This window comes from Trachinotus anak, unplaced genomic scaffold, assembly GCF_046630095.1.
Source record: "Trachinotus anak isolate AG129_WGS33_773 ecotype Australia unplaced genomic scaffold, CSIRO_AGI_Tana_v1 ptg000002l, whole genome shotgun sequence".
Classification (NCBI taxonomy): Eukaryota; Metazoa; Chordata; class Actinopteri; order Carangiformes; family Carangidae; genus Trachinotus; species Trachinotus anak.
Window position 1 is genome coordinate 692,308 of NW_027273853.1, and position 21,973 is coordinate 714,280.

The window sequence follows — 21,973 nt, forward strand, 5'->3', positions numbered from 1 at the left end:
TCTTAGGATACAGTCAGCTTAAAATGACTGAATGTGAGTGAACACTGTTCAGTTGTGCGTTTTTGGTGAAGCTTTTGAGTTTTTGACGTCGGCAGATATCAAACAGTAATCTTAGGATACAGTCAGCTTAAAATGACTGAATGTGAGTGAATACTGTTCAGTTGTGCTTTTTTGGTGAAGCTTTTGAGTTTTTGACGTCGGCAGATATCAAAAAGTAATCCTAAATCAAATTGCACAGAAAATGACACAGATGAGTGAATAATGCTCAGTATCAACAGTTGTGCGTTTTTGGTGAAGCTTTTGAGTTTTTGACGTCGGCAGATATCAAACAGTAATCTTAGGATACAGTCAGCTTAAAATGACTGAATGTGAGTGAACACTGTTCAGTTGTGCGTTTTTGGTGAAGCTTTTGAGTTTTTGACGTCGGCAGATATCAAACAGTAATCTTAGGATACAGTCAGCTTAAAATGACTGAATGTGAGTGAACACTGTTCAGTTGTGCGTTTTTGGTGAAGCTTTTGAGTTTTTGACGTCGGCAGATATCAAACAGTAATCTTAGGATACAGTCAGCTTAAAATGACTGAATGTGAGTGAATACTGTTCAGTTGTGCTTTTTTGGTGAAGCTTTTGAGTTTTTGACGTCGGCAGATATCAAAAAGTAATCCTAAATCAAATTGCACAGAAAATGACACAGATGCGTGAATAATGCTCAGTATCAACAGTTGTGCGTTTTTGGTGAAGCTTTTGAGTTTTTGACGTCGGCAGATATCAAACAGTAATCTTAGGATACAGTCAGCTTAAAATGACTAAATGTGAGTGAATACTGTTCAGTTGTGCGTTTTTGGTGAAGCTTTTGAGTTTTTGTCGTCGGCAGATATCAAACAGTAATCCTAGGTCAAATTGCACAGAAAATGCCACAGATGAGTGAATACTGCTCAGTATCAACAGTTGTGCGTTTTTGGTGAAGCTTTTGAGTTTTTGACGTCGGCAGATATCAAACAGTAGTCTTAGGATACAGTCAGCTTAAAATGACTGAATGTGAGTGAATACTGTTCAGTTGTGCGTTTTTGGTGAAACTTTTGAGTTTTTGACGTCGGCAGATATCAAACAGTAATCCTAAGTCAAATTGCACAGAAAATGACACAGATGAGTGAATAATGCTCAGAATCAACAGTTGTGCGTTTTTGGTGAAGCTTTTGAGTTTTTGACGTCGGCAGATATCAAACAGTAATCTTCGTATGCAGTCAGCTTAAAATGACTGAATGTGAGTGAATACTGTTCAGTTGTGCGTTTTTGGTGAAGCTTTTGAGTTTTTGACGTCGGCAGATATCAAACAGTAATCTTAGGATACAGTCAGCTTAAAATGACTGAATGTGAGTGAACACTGTTCAGTTGTGCGTTTTTGGTGAAGCTTTTGAGTTTTTGACGTCGGCAGATATCAAACAGTAATCTTAGGATACAGTCAGCTTAAAATGACTGAATGTGAGTGAATACTGTTCAGTTGTGCGTTTTTGGTGAAGCTTTTGAGTTTTTGACGTCGGCAGATATCAAAAAGTAATCCTAAATCAAATTGCACAGAAAATGACACAGATGAGTGAATAATGCTCAGTATCAACAGTTGTGCGTTTTTGGTGAAGCTTTTGAGTTTTTGACGTCGGCAGATATCAAACAGTAATCTTAGGATACAGTCAGCTTAAAATGACTGAATGTGAGTGAATACTGTTCAGTTGTGCGTTTTTGGTGAAGCTTTTGAGTTTTTGACGTCGGCAGATATCAAAAAGTAATCCTAAATCAAATTGCACAGAAAATGACACAGATGCGTGAATAATGCTCAGTATCAACAGTTGTGCGTTTTTGGTGAAGCTTTTGAGTTTTTGACGTCGGCAGATATCAAACAGTAATCTTAGGATACAGTCAGCTTAAAATGACTGAATGTGAGTGAATACTGTTCAGTTGTGCGTTTTTGGTGAAGCTTTTGAGTTTTTGACGTCGGCAGATATCAAACAGTAATCTTAGGATACAGTCAGCTTAAAATGACTGAATGTGAGTGAATACTGTTCAGTTGTGCGTTTTTGGTGAAGCTTTTGAGTTTTTGACGTCGGCAGATATCAAACAGTAATCCTAAGTCAAATTGCACAGAAAATGCCACAGATGAGTGAATACTGCTCAGTATCAACAGTTGTGCGTTTTTGGTGAAGCTTTTGAGTTTTTGACGTCGGCAGATATCAAACAGTAATCCTAAATCAAATTGCACAGAAAATGACACAGATGAGTGAATAATGCTCAGTATCAACAGTTGTGCGTTTTTGGTGAAGCTTTTGAGTTTTTGACGTCGGCAGATATCAAACAGTAGTCTTAGGATACAGTCAGCTTAAAATGACTGAATGTGAGTGAATACTGTTCAGTTGTGCGTTTTTGGTGAAGCTTTTGAGTTTTTGACGTCGGCAGATATCAAACAGTAATCTTAGGATACAGTCAGCTTAAAATGACTGAATGTGAGTGAATACTGTTCAGTTGTGCGTTTTTGGTGAAGCTTTTGAGTTTTTGACGTCGGCAGATATCAAAAACAGTAATCCTAAATCAAATTGCACAGAAAATGACACAGATGAGTGAATAATGCTCAGTATCAACAGTTGTGCGTGTTTGGTGAAGCTTTTGAGTTTTTGACGTCGGCAGATATCAAACAGTAGTCTTAGGATACAGTCAGCTTAAAATGACTGAATGTGAGTGAATACTGTTCAGTTGTGCGTTTTTGGTGAAGCTTTTGAGTTTTTGACGTCGGCAGATATCAAACAGTAATCCTAAATCAATTTGCACAGAAAATGACACAGATGAGTGAATACTGCTCAGTATCAACAGTTGTGCGTTTTTGGTGAAGCTTTTGAGTTTTTGACGTCGGCAGATATCAAACAGTAATCGTCGTATGCAGTCAGCTTAAAATGACTGAATGTGAGTGAATACTGTTCAGTTGTGTGTTTTTGGTCAAGCTTTTGAGTTTTTGACGTCGGCAGATATCAAACAGTAATCCTAAATCAAATTGCACAGAAAATGACACAGATGAGTGAATACTGCTCAGTATCAACAGTTGTGCGTTTTTGGTGAAGCTTTTGAGTTTTTGACGTCGGCAGATATCAAACAGTAATCTTCGTATGCAGTCAGCTTAAAATGACTGAATGTGAGTGAATACTGTTCAGTTGTGCGTTTTTGGTGAAGCTTTTGAGTTTTTGACGTCGGCAGATATCAAACAGTAATCTTCGGATACAGTCAGCTTAAAATGACTGAATGTGAGTGAATACTGTTCAGTTGTGCGTTTTTGGTGAAGCTTTTGAGTTTTTGACGTCGGCAGATATCAAACAGTAATCCCAAGTCAAATTGCACAGAAAATGACACAGATGAGTGAATAATGCTCAGTATCAACAGTTGTGCGTTTTTGGTGAAGCTTTTGAGTTTTTGACGTCGGCAGATATCAAACAGTAATCTTAGGATACAGTCAGCTTAAAATGACTGAATGTGAGTGAATACTGTTCAGTTGTGCGTTTTTGGTGAAGCTTTTGAGTTTTTGACGTCGGCAGATATCAAACAGCAGTCTTAGGATACAGTCAGCTTAAAATGACTGAATGTGTGTGAACACTGTTCAGTTGTGCGTTTTTGGTGAAGCTTTTGAGTTTTTGACGTCGGCAGATATCAAACAGTAATCTTAGGATACAGTCAGCTTAAAATGACTGAATGTGAGTGAATACTGTTCAGTTGTGCGTTTTTGGTGAAGCTTTTGAGTTTTTGACGTCGGCAGATATCAAACAGTAATCTTAGGATACAGTCAGCTTAAAATGACTGAATGTGAGTGAACACTGTTCAGTTGTGCGTTTTTGGTGAAGCTTTTGAGTTTTTGACGTCGGCAGATATCAAACAGTAATCTTAGGATACAGTCAGCTTAAAATGACTGAATGTGAGTGAACACTGTTCAGTTGTGCGTTTTTGGTGAAGCTTTTGAGTTTTTGACGTCGGCAGATATCAAACAGTAATCTTAGGATACAGTCAGCTTAAAATGACTGAATGTGAGTGAATACTGTTCAGTTGTGCTTTTTTGGTGAAGCTTTTGAGTTTTTGACGTCGGCAGATATCAAAAAGTAATCCTAAATCAAATTGCACAGAAAATGACACAGATGAGTGAATAATGCTCAGTATCAACAGTTGTGCGTTTTTGGTGAAGCTTTTGAGTTTTTGACGTCGGCAGATATCAAACAGTAATCTTAGGATACAGTCAGCTTAAAATGACTGAATGTGAGTGAACACTGTTCAGTTGTGCGTTTTTGGTGAAGCTTTTGAGTTTTTGACGTCGGCAGATATCAAACAGTAATCTTAGGATACAGTCAGCTTAAAATGACTGAATGTGAGTGAACACTGTTCAGTTGTGCGTTTTTGGTGAAGCTTTTGAGTTTTTGACGTCGGCAGATATCAAACAGTAATCTTAGGATACAGTCAGCTTAAAATGACTGAATGTGAGTGAATACTGTTCAGTTGTGCTTTTTTGGTGAAGCTTTTGAGTTTTTGACGTCGGCAGATATCAAAAAGTAATCCTAAATCAAATTGCACAGAAAATGCCACAGATGAGTGAATAATGCTCAGTATCAACAGTTGTGCGTTTTTGGTGAAGCTTTTGAGTTTTTGACGTCGGCAGATATCAAACAGTAATCTTAGGATACAGTCAGCTTAAAATGACTGAATGTGAGTGAATACTGTTCAGTTGTGCGTTTTTGGTGAAGCTTTTGAGTTTTTGACGTCGGCAGATATCAAACAGTAATCTTAGGATACAGTCAGCTTAAAATGACTGAATGTGAGTGAATACTGTTCAGTTGTGCGTTTTTGGTGAAGCTTTTGAGTTTTTGACGTCGGCAGATATCAAACAGTAATCCTAAGTCAAATTGCACAGAAAATGCCACAGATGAGTGAATACTGCTCAGTATCAACAGTTGTGCGTTTTTGGTGAAGCTTTTGAGTTTTTGACGTCGGCAGATATCAAACAGTAATCCTAAATCAAATTGCACAGAAAATGACACAGATGAGTGAATAATGCTCAGTATCAACAGTTGTGCGTTTTTGGTGAAGCTTTTGAGTTTTTGACGTCGGCAGATATCAAACAGTAGTCTTAGGATACAGTCAGCTTAAAATGACTGAATGTGAGTGAATACTGTTCAGTTGTGCGTTTTTGGTGAAGCTTTTGAGTTTTTGACGTCGGCAGATATCAAACAGTAATCTTAGGATACAGTCAGCTTAAAATGACTGAATGTGAGTGAATACTGTTCAGTTGTGCGTTTTTGGTGAAGCTTTTGAGTTTTTGACGTCGGCAGATATCAAAAACAGTAATCCTAAATCAAATTGCACAGAAAATGACACAGATGAGTGAATAATGCTCAGTATCAACAGTTGTGCGTGTTTGGTGAAGCTTTTGAGTTTTTGACGTCGGCAGATATCAAACAGTAGTCTTAGGATACAGTCAGCTTAAAATGACTGAATGTGAGTGAATACTGTTCAGTTGTGCGTTTTTGGTGAAGCTTTTGAGTTTTTGACGTCGGCAGATATCAAACAGTAATCCTAAATCAATTTGCACAGAAAATGACACAGATGAGTGAATACTGCTCAGTATCAACAGTTGTGCGTTTTTGGTGAAGCTTTTGAGTTTTTGACGTCGGCAGATATCAAACAGTAATCGTCGTATGCAGTCAGCTTAAAATGACTGAATGTGAGTGAATACTGTTCAGTTGTGTGTTTTTGGTCAAGCTTTTGAGTTTTTGACGTCGGCAGATATCAAACAGTAATCCTAAATCAAATTGCACAGAAAATGACACAGATGAGTGAATACTGCTCAGTATCAACAGTTGTGCGTTTTTGGTGAAGCTTTTGAGTTTTTGACGTCGGCAGATATCAAACAGTAATCTTCGTATGCAGTCAGCTTAAAATGACTGAATGTGAGTGAATACTGTTCAGTTGTGCGTTTTTGGTGAAGCTTTTGAGTTTTTGACGTCGGCAGATATCAAACAGTAATCTTCGGATACAGTCAGCTTAAAATGACTGAATGTGAGTGAATACTGTTCAGTTGTGCGTTTTTGGTGAAGCTTTTGAGTTTTTGACGTCGGCAGATATCAAACAGTAATCCCAAGTCAAATTGCACAGAAAATGACACAGATGAGTGAATAATGCTCAGTATCAACAGTTGTGCGTTTTTGGTGAAGCTTTTGAGTTTTTGACGTCGGCAGATATCAAACAGTAATCTTAGGATACAGTCAGCTTAAAATGACTGAATGTGAGTGAATACTGTTCAGTTGTGCGTTTTTGGTGAAGCTTTTGAGTTTTTGACGTCGGCAGATATCAAACAGCAGTCTTAGGATACAGTCAGCTTAAAATGACTGAATGTGTGTGAACACTGTTCAGTTGTGCGTTTTTGGTGAAGCTTTTGAGTTTTTGACGTCGGCAGATATCAAACAGTAATCTTAGGATACAGTCAGCTTAAAATGACTGAATGTGAGTGAATACTGTTCAGTTGTGCGTTTTTGGTGAAGCTTTTGAGTTTTTGACGTCGGCAGATATCAAACAGTAATCTTAGGATACAGTCAGCTTAAAATGACTGAATGTGAGTGAACACTGTTCAGTTGTGCGTTTTTGGTGAAGCTTTTGAGTTTTTGACGTCGGCAGATATCAAACAGTAATCTTAGGATACAGTCAGCTTAAAATGACTGAATGTGAGTGAACACTGTTCAGTTGTGCGTTTTTGGTGAAGCTTTTGAGTTTTTGACGTCGGCAGATATCAAACAGTAATCTTAGGATACAGTCAGCTTAAAATGACTGAATGTGAGTGAATACTGTTCAGTTGTGCTTTTTTGGTGAAGCTTTTGAGTTTTTGACGTCGGCAGATATCAAAAAGTAATCCTAAATCAAATTGCACAGAAAATGACACAGATGAGTGAATAATGCTCAGTATCAACAGTTGTGCGTTTTTGGTGAAGCTTTTGAGTTTTTGACGTCGGCAGATATCAAACAGTAATCTTAGGATACAGTCAGCTTAAAATGACTGAATGTGAGTGAATACTGTTCAGTTGTGCGTTTTTGGTGAAGCTTTTGAGTTTTTGACGTCGGCAGATATCAAAAAGTAATCCTAAATCAAATTGCACAGAAAATGACACAGATGCGTGAATAATGCTCAGTATCAACAGTTGTGCGTTTTTGGTGAAGCTTTTGAGTTTTTGACGTCGGCAGATATCAAACAGTAATCTTAGGATACAGTCAGCTTAAAATGACTGAATGTGAGTGAATACTGTTCAGTTGTGCGTTTTTGGTGAAGCTTTTGAGTTTTTGACGTCGGCAGATATCAAAAACAGTAATCCTAAATCAAATTGCACAGAAAATGACACAGATGAGTGAATAATGCTCAGTATCAACAGTTGTGCGTTTTTGGTGAAGCTTTTGAGTTTTTGACGTCGGCAGATATCAAACAGTAATCTTAGGATACAGTCAGCTTAAAATGACTGAATGTGAGTGAATACTGTTCAGTTGTGCGTTTTTGGTGAAGCTTTTGAGTTTTTGACGTCGGCAGATATCAAACAGTAATCTTAGGATACAGTCAGCTTAAAATGACTAAATGTGAGTGAATACTGTTCAGTTGTGCGTTTTTGGTGAAGCTTTTGAGTTTTTGTCGTCGGCAGATATCAAACAGTAATCCTAGGTCAAATTGCACAGAAAATGCCACAGATGAGTGAATACTGCTCAGTATCAACAGTTGTGCGTTTTTGGTGAAGCTTTTGAGTTTTTGACGTCGGCAGATATCAAACAGTAGTCTTAGGATACAGTCAGCTTAAAATGACTGAATGTGAGTGAATACTGTTCAGTTGTGCGTTTTTGGTGAAACTTTTGAGTTTTTGACGTCGGCAGATATCAAACAGTAATCCTAAGTCAAATTGCACAGAAAATGACACAGATGAGTGAATAATGCTCAGAATCAACAGTTGTGCGTTTTTGGTGAAGCTTTTGAGTTTTTGACGTCGGCAGATATCAAACAGTAATCTTCGTATGCAGTCAGCTTAAAATGACTGAATGTGAGTGAATACTGTTCAGTTGTGCGTTTTTGGTGAAGCTTTTGAGTTTTTGACGTCGGCAGATATCAAAAACAGTAATCCTAAATCAAATTGCACAGAAAATGACACAGATGAGTGAATAATGCTCAGTATCAACAGTTGTGCGTTTTTGGTGAAGCTTTTGAGTTTTTGACGTCGGCAGATATCAAACAGTAATCTTAGGATACAGTCAGCTTAAAATGACTGAATGTGAGTGAATACTGTTCAGTTGTGCGTTTTTGGTGAAGCTTTTGAGTTTTTGACGTCGGCAGATATCAAAAAGTAATCCTAAATCAAATTGCACAGAAAATGACACAGATGAGTGAATAATGCTCAGTATCAACAGTTGTGCGTTTTTGGTGAAGCTTTTGAGTTTTTGACGTCGGCAGATATCAAACAGTAGTCTTAGTATACAGTCAGCTTAAAATGACTGAATGTGAGTGAATACTGTTCAGTTGTGCGTTTTTGGTGAAGCTTTTGAGTTTTTGATGTCGGCTGATATCAAACAGTAATCCTAGGTCAAATTGCACAGAAAATGACACAGATGAGTGAATACTGCTCATTATCAACAGTTGTGCGTTTTTGGTGAAGCTTTTGAGTTTTTGACGTCGGCAGATATCAAACAGTAATCTTAGGATACAGTCAGCTTAAAATGACTGAATGTGAGTGAATACTGTTCAGTTGTGCGTTTTTGGTGAAGCTTTTGAGTTTTTGACGTCGGCAGATATCAAACAGTAGTCTTAGGATACAGTCAGCTTAAAATGACTGAATGTGAGTGAATACTGTTCAGTTGTGCGTTTTTGGTGAAGCTTTTGAGTTTTTGATGTCGGCTGATATCAAACAGTAATCCTAGGTCAAATTGCACAGAAAATGACACAGATGAGTGAATACTGCTCAGTATCAACAGTTGTGCGTTTTTGGTGAAGCTTTTGAGTTTTTGACGTCGGCAGATATCAAACAGTAATCTTAGGATACAGTCAGTTTAAAATGACTGAATGTGAGTGAATACTGTTCAGTTGTGCGTTTTTGGTGAAGCTTTTGAGTTTTTGACGTCGGCAGATATCAAACAGTAATCTTAGGATACAGTCAGCTTAAAATGACTGAATGTGAGTGAATACTGTTCAGTTGTGCGTTTTTGGTGAAGCTTTTGAGTTTTTGTCGTCGGCAGATATCAAACAGTAATCCTAGGTCAAATTGCACAGAAAATGCCACAGATGAGTGAATACTGCTCAGTATCAACAGTTGTGCGTTTTTGGTGAAGCTTTTGAGTTTTTGACGTCGGCAGATATCAAACAGTAATCTTCGTATGCAGTCAGCTTAAAATGACTGAATGTGAGTGAATACTGTTCAGTTGTGCGTTTTTGGTGAAGCTTTTGAGTTTTTGACGTCGGCAGATATCAAACAGTAATCCCAAGTCAAATTGCACAGAAAATGACACAGATGAGTGAATAATGCTCAGTATCAACAGTTGTGCGTTTTTGGTGAAGCTTTTGAGTTTTTGACGTCGGCAGATATCAAACAGTAATCTTAGGATACAGTCAGCTTAAAATGACTGAATGTGAGTGAATACTGTTCAGTTGTGCGTTTTTGGTGAAGCTTTTGAGTTTTTGACGTCGGCAGATATCAAACAGTAGTCTTAGGATACAGTCAGCTTAAAATGACTGAATGTGAGTGAATACTGTTCAGTTGTGCGTTTTTGGTGAAACTTTTGAGTTTTTGACGTCGGCAGATATCAAACAGTAATCCTAAGTCAAATTGCACAGAAAATGACACAGATGAGTGAATAATGCTCAGTATCAACAGTTGTGCGTTTTTGGTGAAGCTTTTGAGTTTTTGACGTCGGCAGATATCAAACAGTAATCTTCGTATGCAGTCAGCTTAAAATGACTGAATGTGAGTGAATACTGTTCAGTTGTGCGTTTTTGGTGAAGCTTTTGAGTTTTTGACGTCGGCAGATATCAAACAGTAATCCCAAGTCAAATTGCACAGAAAATGACACAGATGAGTGAATAATGCTCAGTATCAACAGTTGTGCGTTTTTGGTGAAGCTTTTGAGTTTTTGACGTCGGCAGATATCAAACAGTAATCGTCGTATGCAGTCAGCTTAAAATGACTGAATGTGAGTGAATACTGTTCAGTTGTGTGTTTTTGGTCAAGCTTTTGAGTTTTTGACGTCGGCAGATATCAAACAGTAATCTTAGGATACAGTCAGCTTAAAATGACTGAATGTGAGTGAATACTGTTCAGTTGTGCGTTTTTGGTGAAGCTTTTGAGTTTTTGACGTCGGCAGATATCAAACAGTAATCCTAAATAAAATTGCACAGAAAATGACACAGATGAGTGAATAATGCTCAGTATCAACAGTTGTGCGTTTTTGGTGAAGCTTTTGAGTTTTTGACGTCGGCAGATATCAAACAGTAGTCTTAGTATACAGTCAGCTTAAAATGACTGAATGTGAGTGAATACTGTTCAGTTGTGCGTTTTTGGTGAAGCTTTTGAGTTTTTGATGTCGGCTGATATCAAACAGTAATCCTAGGTCAAATTGCACAGAAAATGACACAGATGAGTGAATACTGCTCAGTATCAACAGTTGTGCGTTTTTGGTGAAGCTTTTGAGTTTTTGACGTCGGCAGATATCAAACAGTAATCTTAGGATACAGTCAGCTTAAAATGACTGAATGTGAGTGAATACTGTTCAGTTGTGCGTTTTTGGTGAAGCTTTTGAGTTTTTGACGTCGGCAGATATCAAACAGTAATCTTAGGATACAGTCAGCTTAAAATGACTGAATGTGAGTGAATACTGTTCAGTTGTGCGTTTTTGGTGAAGCTTTTGAGTTTTTGTCGTCGGCAGATATCAAACAGTAATCCTAGGTCAAATTGCACAGAAAATGCCACAGATGAGTGAATACTGCTCAGTATCAACAGTTGTGCGTTTTTGGTGAAGCTTTTGAGTTTTTGACGTCGGCAGATATCAAACAGTAGTCTTAGGATACAGTCAGCTTAAAATGACTGAATGTGAGTGAATACTGTTCAGTTGTGCGTTTTTGGTGAAACTTTTGAGTTTTTTTCGTCGGCAGATATCAAACAGTAATCCTAAGTCAAATTGCACAGAAAATGACACAGATGAGTGAATAATGCTCAGAATCAACAGTTGTGCGTTTTTGGTGAAGCTTTTGAGTTTTTGACGTCGGCAGATATCAAACAGTAATCTTCGTATGCAGTCAGCTTAAAATGACTGAATGTGAGTGAATACTGTTCAGTTGTGCGTTTTTGGTGAAGCTTTTGAGTTTTTGACGTCGGCAGATATCAAACAGTAATCTTAGGATACAGTCAGCTTAAAATGACTGAATGTGAGTGAACACTGTTCAGTTGTGCGTTTTTGGTGAAGCTTTTGAGTTTTTGACGTCGGCAGATATCAAACAGTAATCTTAGGATACAGTCAGCTTAAAATGACTGAATGTGAGTGAATACTGTTCAGTTGTGCGTTTTTGGTGAAGCTTTTGAGTTTTTGACGTCGGCAGATATCAAACAGTAATCTTAGGATACAGTCAGCTTAAAATGACTGAATGTGAGTGAATACTGTTCAGTTGTGCGTTTTTGGTGAAGCTTTTGAGTTTTTGACGTCGGCAGATATCAAAAAGTAATCCTAAATCAAATTGCACAGAAAATGACACAGATGAGTGAATAATGCTCAGTATCAACAGTTGTGCGTTTTTGGTGAAGCTTTTGAGTTTTTGACGTCGGCAGATATCAAACAGTAATCTTAGGATACAGTCAGCTTAAAATGACTGAATGTGAGTGAATACTGTTCAGTTGTGCGTTTTTGGTGAAGCTTTTGAGTTTTTGACGTCGGCAGATATCAAAAAGTAATCCTAAATCAAATTGCACAGAAAATGACACAGATGCGTGAATAATGCTCAGTATCAACAGTTGTGCGTTTTTGGTGAAGCTTTTGAGTTTTTGACGTCGGCAGATATCAAACAGTAATCTTAGGATACAGTCAGCTTAAAATGACTGAATGTGAGTGAATACTGTTCAGTTGTGCGTTTTTGGTGAAGCTTTTGAGTTTTTGACGTCGGCAGATATCAAACAGTAATCTTAGGATACAGTCAGCTTAAAATGACTGAATGTGAGTGAATACTGTTCAGTTGTGCGTTTTTGGTGAAGCTTTTGAGTTTTTGTCGTCGGCAGATATCAAACAGTAATCCTAGGTCAAATTGCACAGAAAATGCCACAGATGAGTGAATACTGCTCAGTATCAACAGTTGTGCGTTTTTGGTGAAGCTTTTGAGTTTTTGACGTCGGCAGATATCAAACAGTAGTCTTAGGATACAGTCAGCTTAAAATGACTGAATGTGAGTGAATACTGTTCAGTTGTGCGTTTTTGGTGAAACTTTTGAGTTTTTGACGTCGGCAGATATCAAACAGTAATCCTAAGTGAAATTGCACAGAAAATGACACAGATGAGTGAATAATGCTCAGAATCAACAGTTGTGCGTTTTTGGTGAAGCTTTTGAGTTTTTGACGTCGGCAGATATCAAACAGTAATCTTCGTATGCAGTCAGCTTAAAATGACTGAATGTGAGTGAATACTGTTCAGTTGTGCGTTTTTGGTGAAGCTTTTGAGTTTTTGACGTCGGCAGATATCAAACAGTAATCCTAAGTCAAATTGCACAGAAAATGACACAGATGAGTGAATAATGCTCAGAATCAACAGTTGTGCGTTTTTGGTGAAGCTTTTGAGTTTTTGACGTCGGCAGATATCAAACAGTAATCTTCGTATGCAGTCAGCTTAAAATGACTGAATGTGAGTGAATACTGTTCAGTTGTGCGTTTTTGGTGAAGCTTTTGAGTTTTTGACGTCGGCAGATATCAAACAGTAATCTTAGGATACAGTCAGCTTAAAATGACTGAATGTGAGTGAACACTGTTCAGTTGTGCGTTTTTGGTGAAGCTTTTGAGTTTTTGACGTCGGCAGATATCAAACAGTAATCTTAGGATACAGTCAGCTTAAAATGACTGAATGTGAGTGAATACTGTTCAGTTGTGCGTTTTTGGTGAAGCTTTTGAGTTTTTGACGTCGGCAGATATCAAACAGTAATCTTAGGATACAGTCAGCTTAAAATGACTGAATGTGAGTGAATACTGTTCAGTTGTGCGTTTTTGGTGAAGCTTTTGAGTTTTTGACGTCGGCAGATATCAAACAGTAATCTTAGGATACAGTCAGCTTAAAATGACTGAATGTGAGTGAATACTGTTCAGTTGTGCGTTTTTGGTGAAGCTTTTGAGTTTTTGACGTCGGCAGATATCAAAAAGTAATCCTAAATCAAATTGCACAGAAAATGACACAGATGCGTGAATAATGCTCAGTATCAACAGTTGTGCGTTTTTGGTGAAGCTTTTGAGTTTTTGACGTCGGCAGATATCAAACAGTAATCTTAGGATACAGTCAGCTTAAAATGACTGAATGTGAGTGAATACTGTTCAGTTGTGCGTTTTTGGTGAAGCTTTTGAGTTTTTGACGTCGGCAGATATCAAACAGTAATCTTAGGATACAGTCAGCTTAAAATGACTGAATGTGAGTGAATACTGTTCAGTTGTGCGTTTTTGGTGAAGCTTTTGAGTTTTTGTCGTCGGCAGATATCAAACAGTAATCCTAGGTCAAATTGCACAGAAAATGCCACAGATGAGTGAATACTGCTCAGTATCAACAGTTGTGCGTTTTTGGTGAAGCTTTTGAGTTTTTGACGTCGGCAGATATCAAACAGTAGTCTTAGGATACAGTCAGCTTAAAATGACTGAATGTGAGTGAATACTGTTCAGTTGTGCGTTTTTGGTGAAGCTTTTGAGTTTTTGACGTCGGCAGATATCAAACAGTAATCTTAGGATACAGTCAGCTTAAAATGACTGAATGTGAGTGAACACTGTTCAGTTGTGCGTTTTTGGTGAAGCTTTTGAGTTTTTGACGTCGGCAGATATCAAACAGTAATCTTAGGATACAGTCAGCTTAAAATGACTGAATGTGAGTGAATACTGTTCAGTTGTGCGTTTTTGGTGAAGCTTTTGAGTTTTTGACGTCGGCAGATATCAAACAGTAATCTTAGGATACAGTCAGCTTAAAATGACTGAATGTGAGTGAATACTGTTCAGTTGTGCGTTTTTGGTGAAGCTTTTGAGTTTTTGACGTCGGCAGATATCAAAAAGTAATCCTAAATCAAATTGCACAGAAAATGACACAGATGAGTGAATAATGCTCAGTATCAACAGTTGTGCGTTTTTGGTGAAGCTTTTGAGTTTTTGACGTCGGCAGATATCAAACAGTAATCTTAGGATACAGTCAGCTTAAAATGACTGAATGTGAGTGAATACTGTTCAGTTGTGCGTTTTTGGTGAAGCTTTTGAGTTTTTGACGTCGGCAGATATCAAAAAGTAATCCTAAATCAAATTGCACAGAAAATGACACAGATGCGTGAATAATGCTCAGTATCAACAGTTGTGCGTTTTTGGTGAAGCTTTTGAGTTTTTGACGTCGGCAGATATCAAACAGTAATCTTAGGATACAGTCAGCTTAAAATGACTGAATGTGAGTGAATACTGTTCAGTTGTGCGTTTTTGGTGAAGCTTTTGAGTTTTTGACGTCGGCAGATATCAAACAGTAATCTTAGGATACAGTCAGCTTAAAATGACTGAATGTGAGTGAATACTGTTCAGTTGTGCGTTTTTGGTGAAGCTTTTGAGTTTTTGACGTCGGCAGATATCAAACAGTAATCCTAGGTCAAATTGCACAGAAAATGACACAGATGAGTGAATACTGCTCAGTATCAACAGTTGTGCGTTTTTGGTGAAGCTTTTGAGTTTTTGACGTCGGCAGATATCAAACAGTAATCTTAGGATACAGTCAGCTTAAAATGACTGAATGTGAGTGAATACTGTTCAGTTGTGCGTTTTTGGTGAAGCTTTTGAGTTTTTGACGTCGGCAGATATCAAAAACAGTAATCCTAAATCAAATTGCACAGAAAATGACACAGATGAGTGAATAATGCTCAGTATCAACAGTTGTGCGTTTTTGGTGAAGCTTTTGAGTTTTTGACGTCGGCAGATATCAAACAGTAGTCTTAGGATACAGTCAGCTTAAAATGTCTGAATGTGAGTGAATACTGTTCAGTTGTGCGTTTTTGGTGAAACTTTTGAGTTTTTGACGTCGGCAGATATCAAACAGTAATCCTAAGTCAAATTGCACAGAAAATGACACAGATGAGTGAATAATGCTCAGTATCAACAGTTGTGCGTTTTTGGTGAAGCTTTTGAGTTTTTGACGTCGGCAGATATCAAACAGTAATCCCAAGTCAAATTGCACAGAAAATGACACAGATGAGTGAATAATGCTCATTATCAACAGTTGTGCGTTTTTGGTGAAGCTTTTGAGTTTTTGACGTCGGCAGATATCAAACAGTAATCCCAAGTCAAATTGCACAGAAAATGACACAGATGAGTGAATAATGCTCATTATCAACAGTTGTGCGTTTTTGGTGAAGCTTTTGAGTTTTTGACGTCGGCAGATATCAAACAGTAATCTTAGGATACAGTCAGTTTAAAATGACTGAATGTGAGTGAATACTGTTCAGTTGTGCGTTTTTGGTGAAGCTTTTGAGTTTTTGACGTCGGCAGATATCAAACAGCAGTCTTAGGATACAGTCAGCTTAAAATGACTGAATGTGAGTGAACACTGTTCAGTTGTGCGTTTTTGGTGAAGCTTTTGAGTTTTTGACGTCGGCAGATATCAAACAGTAATCCCAAGTCAAATTGCACAGAAAATGACACAGATGAGTGAATAATGCTCATTATCAACAGTTGTGCGTTTTTGGTGAAGCTTTTGAGTTTTTGACGTCGGCAGATATCAAACAGTAATCTTAGGATACAGTCAGTTTAAAATGACTGAATGTGAGTGAATACTGTTCAGTTGTGCGTTTTTGGTGAAGCTTTTGAGTTTTTGACGTCGGCAGATATCAAACAGCAGTCTTAGGATACAGTCAGCTTAAAATGACTGAATGTGAGTGAACACTGTTCAGTTGTGCGTTTTTGGTGAAGCTTTTGAGTTTTTGACGTCGGCAGATATCAAACAGTAATCCCAAGTCAAATTGCACAGAAAATGACACAGATGAGTGAATAATGCTCATTATCAACAGTTGTGCGTTTTTGGTGAAGCTTTTGAGTTTTTGACGTCGGCAGATATCAAACAGTAATCTTAGGATACAGTCAGTTTAAAATGACTGAATGTGAGTGAATACTGTTCAGTTGTGCGTTTTTGGTGAAGCTTTTGAGTTTTTGACGTCGGCAGATATCAAACAGTAATCTTAGGATACAGTCAGCTTAAAATGACTGAATGTGAGTGAATACTGTTCAGTTGTGCGTTTTTGGTGAAGCTTTTGAGTTTTTGACGTCGGCAGATATCAAACAGTAATCCTAGGTCAAATTGCACAGAAAATGACACAGATGAGTGAATACTGCTCAGTATCAACAGTTGTGCGTTTTTGGTGAAGCTTTTGAGTTTTTGACGTCGGCAGATATCAAACAGCAGTCTTAGGATACATTCAGCTTAAAATGACTGAATGTGAGTGAACACTGTTCAGTTGTGCGTTTTTGGTGAAGCTTTTGAGTTTTTGACGTCGGCAGATATCAAACAGTAATCTTAGGATACAGTCAGCTTAAAATGACTGAATGTGAGTGAATACTGTTCAGTTGTGCGTTTTTGGTGAAGCTTTTGAGTTTTTGACGTCGGCAGATATCAAACAGTAATCCCAAGTCAAATTGCACAGAAAATGACACAGATGAGTGAATAATGCTCATTATCAACAGTTGTGCGTTTTTGGTGAAGCTTTTGAGTTTTTGACGTCGGCAGATATCAAACAGTAATCTTAGGATACAGTCAGTTTAAAATGACTGAATGTGAGTGAATACTGTTCAGTTGTGCGTTTTTGGTGAAGCTTTTGAGTTTTTGACGTCGGCAGATATCAAACAGCAGTCTTAGGATACAGTCAGCTTAAAATGACTGAATGTGAGTGAACACTGTTCAGTTGTGCGTTTTTGGTGAAGCTTTTGAGTTTTTGACGTCGGCAGATATCAAACAGTAATCTTAGGATACAGTCAGCTTAAAATGACTGAATGTGAGTGAATACTGTTCAGTTGTGCGTTTTTGGTGAAGCTTTTGAGTTTTTGACGTCGGCAGATATCAAACAGTAATCCTAAATCAAATTGCACATAAAATGACACAGATGAGTGAATAATGCTCAGTATCAACAGTTGTGCGTTTTTGGTGAAGCTTTTGAGTTTTTGACGTCGGCAGATATCAAACAGTAGTCTTAGTATACAGTCAGCTTAAAATGACTGAATGTGAGTGAATACTGTTCAGTTGTGCGTTTTTGGTGAAGCTTTTGAGTTTTTGATGTCGGCTGATATCAAACAGTAATCCTAGGTCAAATTGCACAGAAAATGACACAGATGAGTGAATACTGCTCAGTATCAACAGTTGTGCGTTTTTGGTGAAGCTTTTGAGTTTTTGACGTCGGCAGATATCAAACAGTAATCGTCGTATGCAGTCAGCTTAAAATGACTGAATGTGAGTGAATACTGTTCAGTTGTGTGTTTTTGGTCAATCTTTTGAGTTTTTGACGTCGGCAGATATCAAACAGTAATCTTAGGATACAGTCAGCTTAAAATGACTGAATGTGAGTGAATACTTTCCAGTTGTGCGTTTTTGGTGAAGCTTTTGAGTTTTTGACGTCGGCAGATATCATACAGTAATCCTAAGACAAATTGCACAGAAAATGACACAGATGAGTGAATACTGCTCAGTATCAACACTTGTGCGTTTTTGGTGAAGCTTTTGAGTTTTTGACGTCGGCAAATATCAAACAGTAATCTTAGGATACAGTCAGCTTAAAATGACTGAATGTGAGTGAATACTGTTCAGTTGTGCGTTTTTGGTGAAGCTTTTGAGTTTTTGACGTCGGCAGATATCAAACAGTAATCCTAAATCAAATTGCACAGAAAATGACACAGATGAGTGAATACTGCTCAGTATCAACAGTTGTGCGTTTTTGGTGAAGCTTTTGAGTTTTTGACGTCGGCAGATATCAAACAGTAATCCTAAGTCAAATTGCACAGAAAATGACACAGATGAGTGAATATTGCTCAGTATCAACAGTTGTGCGTTTTTGGTGAAGCTTTTGAGTTTTTGACGTCGGCAGATATCAAACAGTAATCTTAGGATACAGTCAGCTTAAAATGACTGAATGTGAGTGAATACTGTTCAGTTGTGCGTTTTTGGTGAAGCTTTTGAGTTTTTGACGTCGGCAGATATCAAACAGCAGTCTTAGGATACAGTCAGCTTAAAATGACTGAATGTGAGTGAACACTGTTCAGTTGTGCGTTTTTGGTGAAGCTTTTGAGTTTTTGACGTCGGCAGATATCAAACAGTAATCCCAAGTCAAATTGCACAGAAAATGACACAGATGAGTGAATAATGCTCAGTATCAACAGTTGTGCGTTTTTGGTGAAGCTTTTGAGTTTTTGACGTCGGCAGATATCAAACAGTAATCTTAGGATACAGTCAGCTTAAAATGACTGAATGTGAGTGAATACTGTTCAGTTGTGCGTTTTTGGTGAAGCTTTTGAGTTTTTGACGTCGGCAGATATCAAACAGCAGTCTTAGGATACATTCAGCTTAAAATGACTGAATGTGAGTGAACACTGTTCAGTTGTGCGTTTTTGGTGAAGCTTTTGAGTTTTTGACGTCGGCAGATATCAAACAGTAATCTTAGGATACAGTCAGCTTAAAATGACTGAATGTGAGTGAATACTGTTCAGTTGTGTGTTTTTGGTGAAGCTTTTGAGTTTTTGACGTCGGCAGATATCAAACAGTAATCTTAGGATACAGTCAGCTTAAAATGACTGAATGTGAGTGAATACTGTCCAGTTGTGCGTTTTTGGTGAAGCTTTTGAGGTTTTGACGTCGGCAGATATCAAACAGTAATCTTAGGATACAGTCAGCTTAAAATGACTGAATGTGAGTGAATACTGTTCAGTTGTGCGTTTTTGGTGAAGCTTTTGAGTTTTTGACGTCGGCAGATATCAAAAAGTATTCCTAAATCAAATTGCACAGAAAATGACACAGATGAGTGAATAATGCTCAGTATCAACAGTTGTGCGTTTTTGGTGAAGCTTTTGAGTTTTTGACGTCGGCAGATATCAAACAGTAATCTTAGGATACAGTCAGCTTAAAATGACTGAATGTCAGTGAAAACTTTCAGTTGTGCATTTTTGGTGAAGCTTTTGAGTTTTTGACGTCGGCAGATATCAAACAGTAATCTTAGGATACAGTCAGCTTAAAATGACTGAATGTGAGTGAATACTTTTCAGTTGTGCGTTTTTGGTGAAGCTTTTGAGTTTTTTACGTCGGCAGATATCAAACAGTAATCTTAGGATACAGTCAGCTTAAAATGACTGAATGTGAGTGAATACTGTTCAGTTGTGCGTTTTTGGTGAAGCTTTTGAGTTTTTGACGTCGGCAGATATCAAACAGTAATCTTAGGATACAGTCAGCTTAAAATGACTGAATGTGAGTGAATACTGTTCAGTTGTGCGTTTTTGGTGAAGCTTTTGAGTTTTTGACGTCGGCAGATATCAAAAAGTAATCCTAAATCAAATTGCACAGAAAATGACACAGATGAGTGAATACTGCTCAGTATCAACAGTTGTGCGTTTTTGGTGAAGCTTTTGAGTTTTTGACGTCGGCAGATATCAAACAGTAATCTTAGGATACAGTCAGCTTAAAATGACTGAATGTGAGTGAATACTGTCCAGTTGTGCGTTTTTGGTGAAGCTTTTGAGTTTTTGACGTCGGCAGATATCAAACAGTAATCCTAAGTCAAATTGCACAGAAAATGACACAGATGAGTGAATATTGCTCAGTATCAACAGTTGTGCGTTTTTGGTGAAGCTTTTGAGTTTTTGACGTCGGCAGATATCAAACAGTAATCTTAGGATACAGTCAGCTTAAAATGACTGAATGTGAGTGAATACTGTTCAGTTGTGCGTTTTTGGTGAAGCTTTTGAGTTTTTGTCGTCGGCAGATATCAAACAGTAATCCTAGGTCAAATTGCACAGAAAATGCCACAGATGAGTGAATACTGCTCAGTATCAACAGTTGTGCGTTTTTGGTGAAGCTTTTGAGTTTTTGACGTCGGCAGATATCAAACAGTAATCTTCGTATGCAGTCAGCTTAAAATGACTGAATGTGAGTGAATACTGTTCAGTTGTGCGTTTTTGGTGAAGCTTTTGAGTTTTTGACGTCGGCAGATATCAAACAGTAATCCCAAGTCAAATTGCACAGAAAATGACACAGATGAGTGAATAATGCTCAGTATCAACAGTTGTGCGTTTTTGGTGAAGCTTTTGAGTTTTTGACGTCGGCAGATATCAAACAGTAATCTTAGGATACAGTCAGCTTAAAATGACTGAATGTGAGTGAATACTGTTCAGTTGTGCGTTTTTGGTGAAGCTTTTGAGTTTTTGACGTCGGCAGATATCAAAAACAGTAATCCTAAATCAAATTGCACAGAAAATGACACAGATGAGTGAATAATGCTCAGTATCAACAGTTGTGCGTTTTTGGTGAAGCTTTTGAGTTTTTGACGTCGGCAGATATCAAACAGTAGTCTTAGGATACAGTCAGCTTAAAATGTCTGAATGTGAGTGAATACTGTTCAGTTGTGCGTTTTTGGTGAAACTTTTGAGTTTTTGACGTCGGCAGATATCAAACAGTAATCCCAAGTCAAATTGCACAGAAAATGACACAGATGAGTGAATAATGCTCAGTATCAACAGTTGTGCGTTTTTGGTGAAGCTTTTGAGTTTTTGACGTCGGCAGATATCAAACAGTAATCTTAGGATACAGTCAGCTTAAAATGACTGAATGTGAGTGAACACTGTTCAGTTGTGCGTTTTTGGTGAAGCTTTTGAGTTTTTGACGTCGGCAGATATCAAACAGTAATCTTAGGATACAGTCAGCTTAAAATGACTGAATGTGAGTGAATACTGTTCAGTTGTGTGTTTTTGGTCAAGCTTTTGAGTTTTTGACGTCGGCAGATATCAAACAGTAATCTTAGGATACAGTCAGCTTAAAATGACTGAATGTGAGTGAATACTGTCCAGTTGTGCGTTTTTGGTGAAGCTTTTGAGTTTTTGACGTCGGCAGATATCAAACAGTAATCTTAGGATACAGTCAGCTTAAAATGACTGAATGTGAGTGAATACTGTTCAGTTGTGCGTTTTTGGTGAAGCTTTTGAGTTTTTGACGTCGGCAGATATCAAAAACAGTAATCCTAAATCAAATTGCACAGAAAATGACACAGATGAGTGAATAATGCTCAGTATCAACAGTTGTGCGTTTTTGGTGAAGCTTTTGAGTTTTTGACGTCGGCAGATATCAAACAGTAGTCTTAGGATACAGTCAGCTTAAAATGACTGAATGTGAGTGAATACTGTTCAGTTGTGCGTTTTTGGTGAAACTTTTGAGTTTTTGACGTCGGCAGATATCAAACAGTAATCCTAAGTCAAATTGCACAGAAAATGACACAGATGAGTGAATAATGCTCAGTATCAACAGTTGTGCGTTTTTGGTGAAGCTTTTGAGTTTTTGACGTCGGCAGATATCAAACAGTAATCGTCGTATGCAGTCAGCTTAAAATGACTGAATGTGAGTGAATACTGTTCAGTTGTGTGTTTTTGGTCAAGCTTTTGAGTTTTTGACGTCGGCAGATATCAAACAGTAATCTTAGGATACAGTCAGCTTAAAATGACTGAATGTG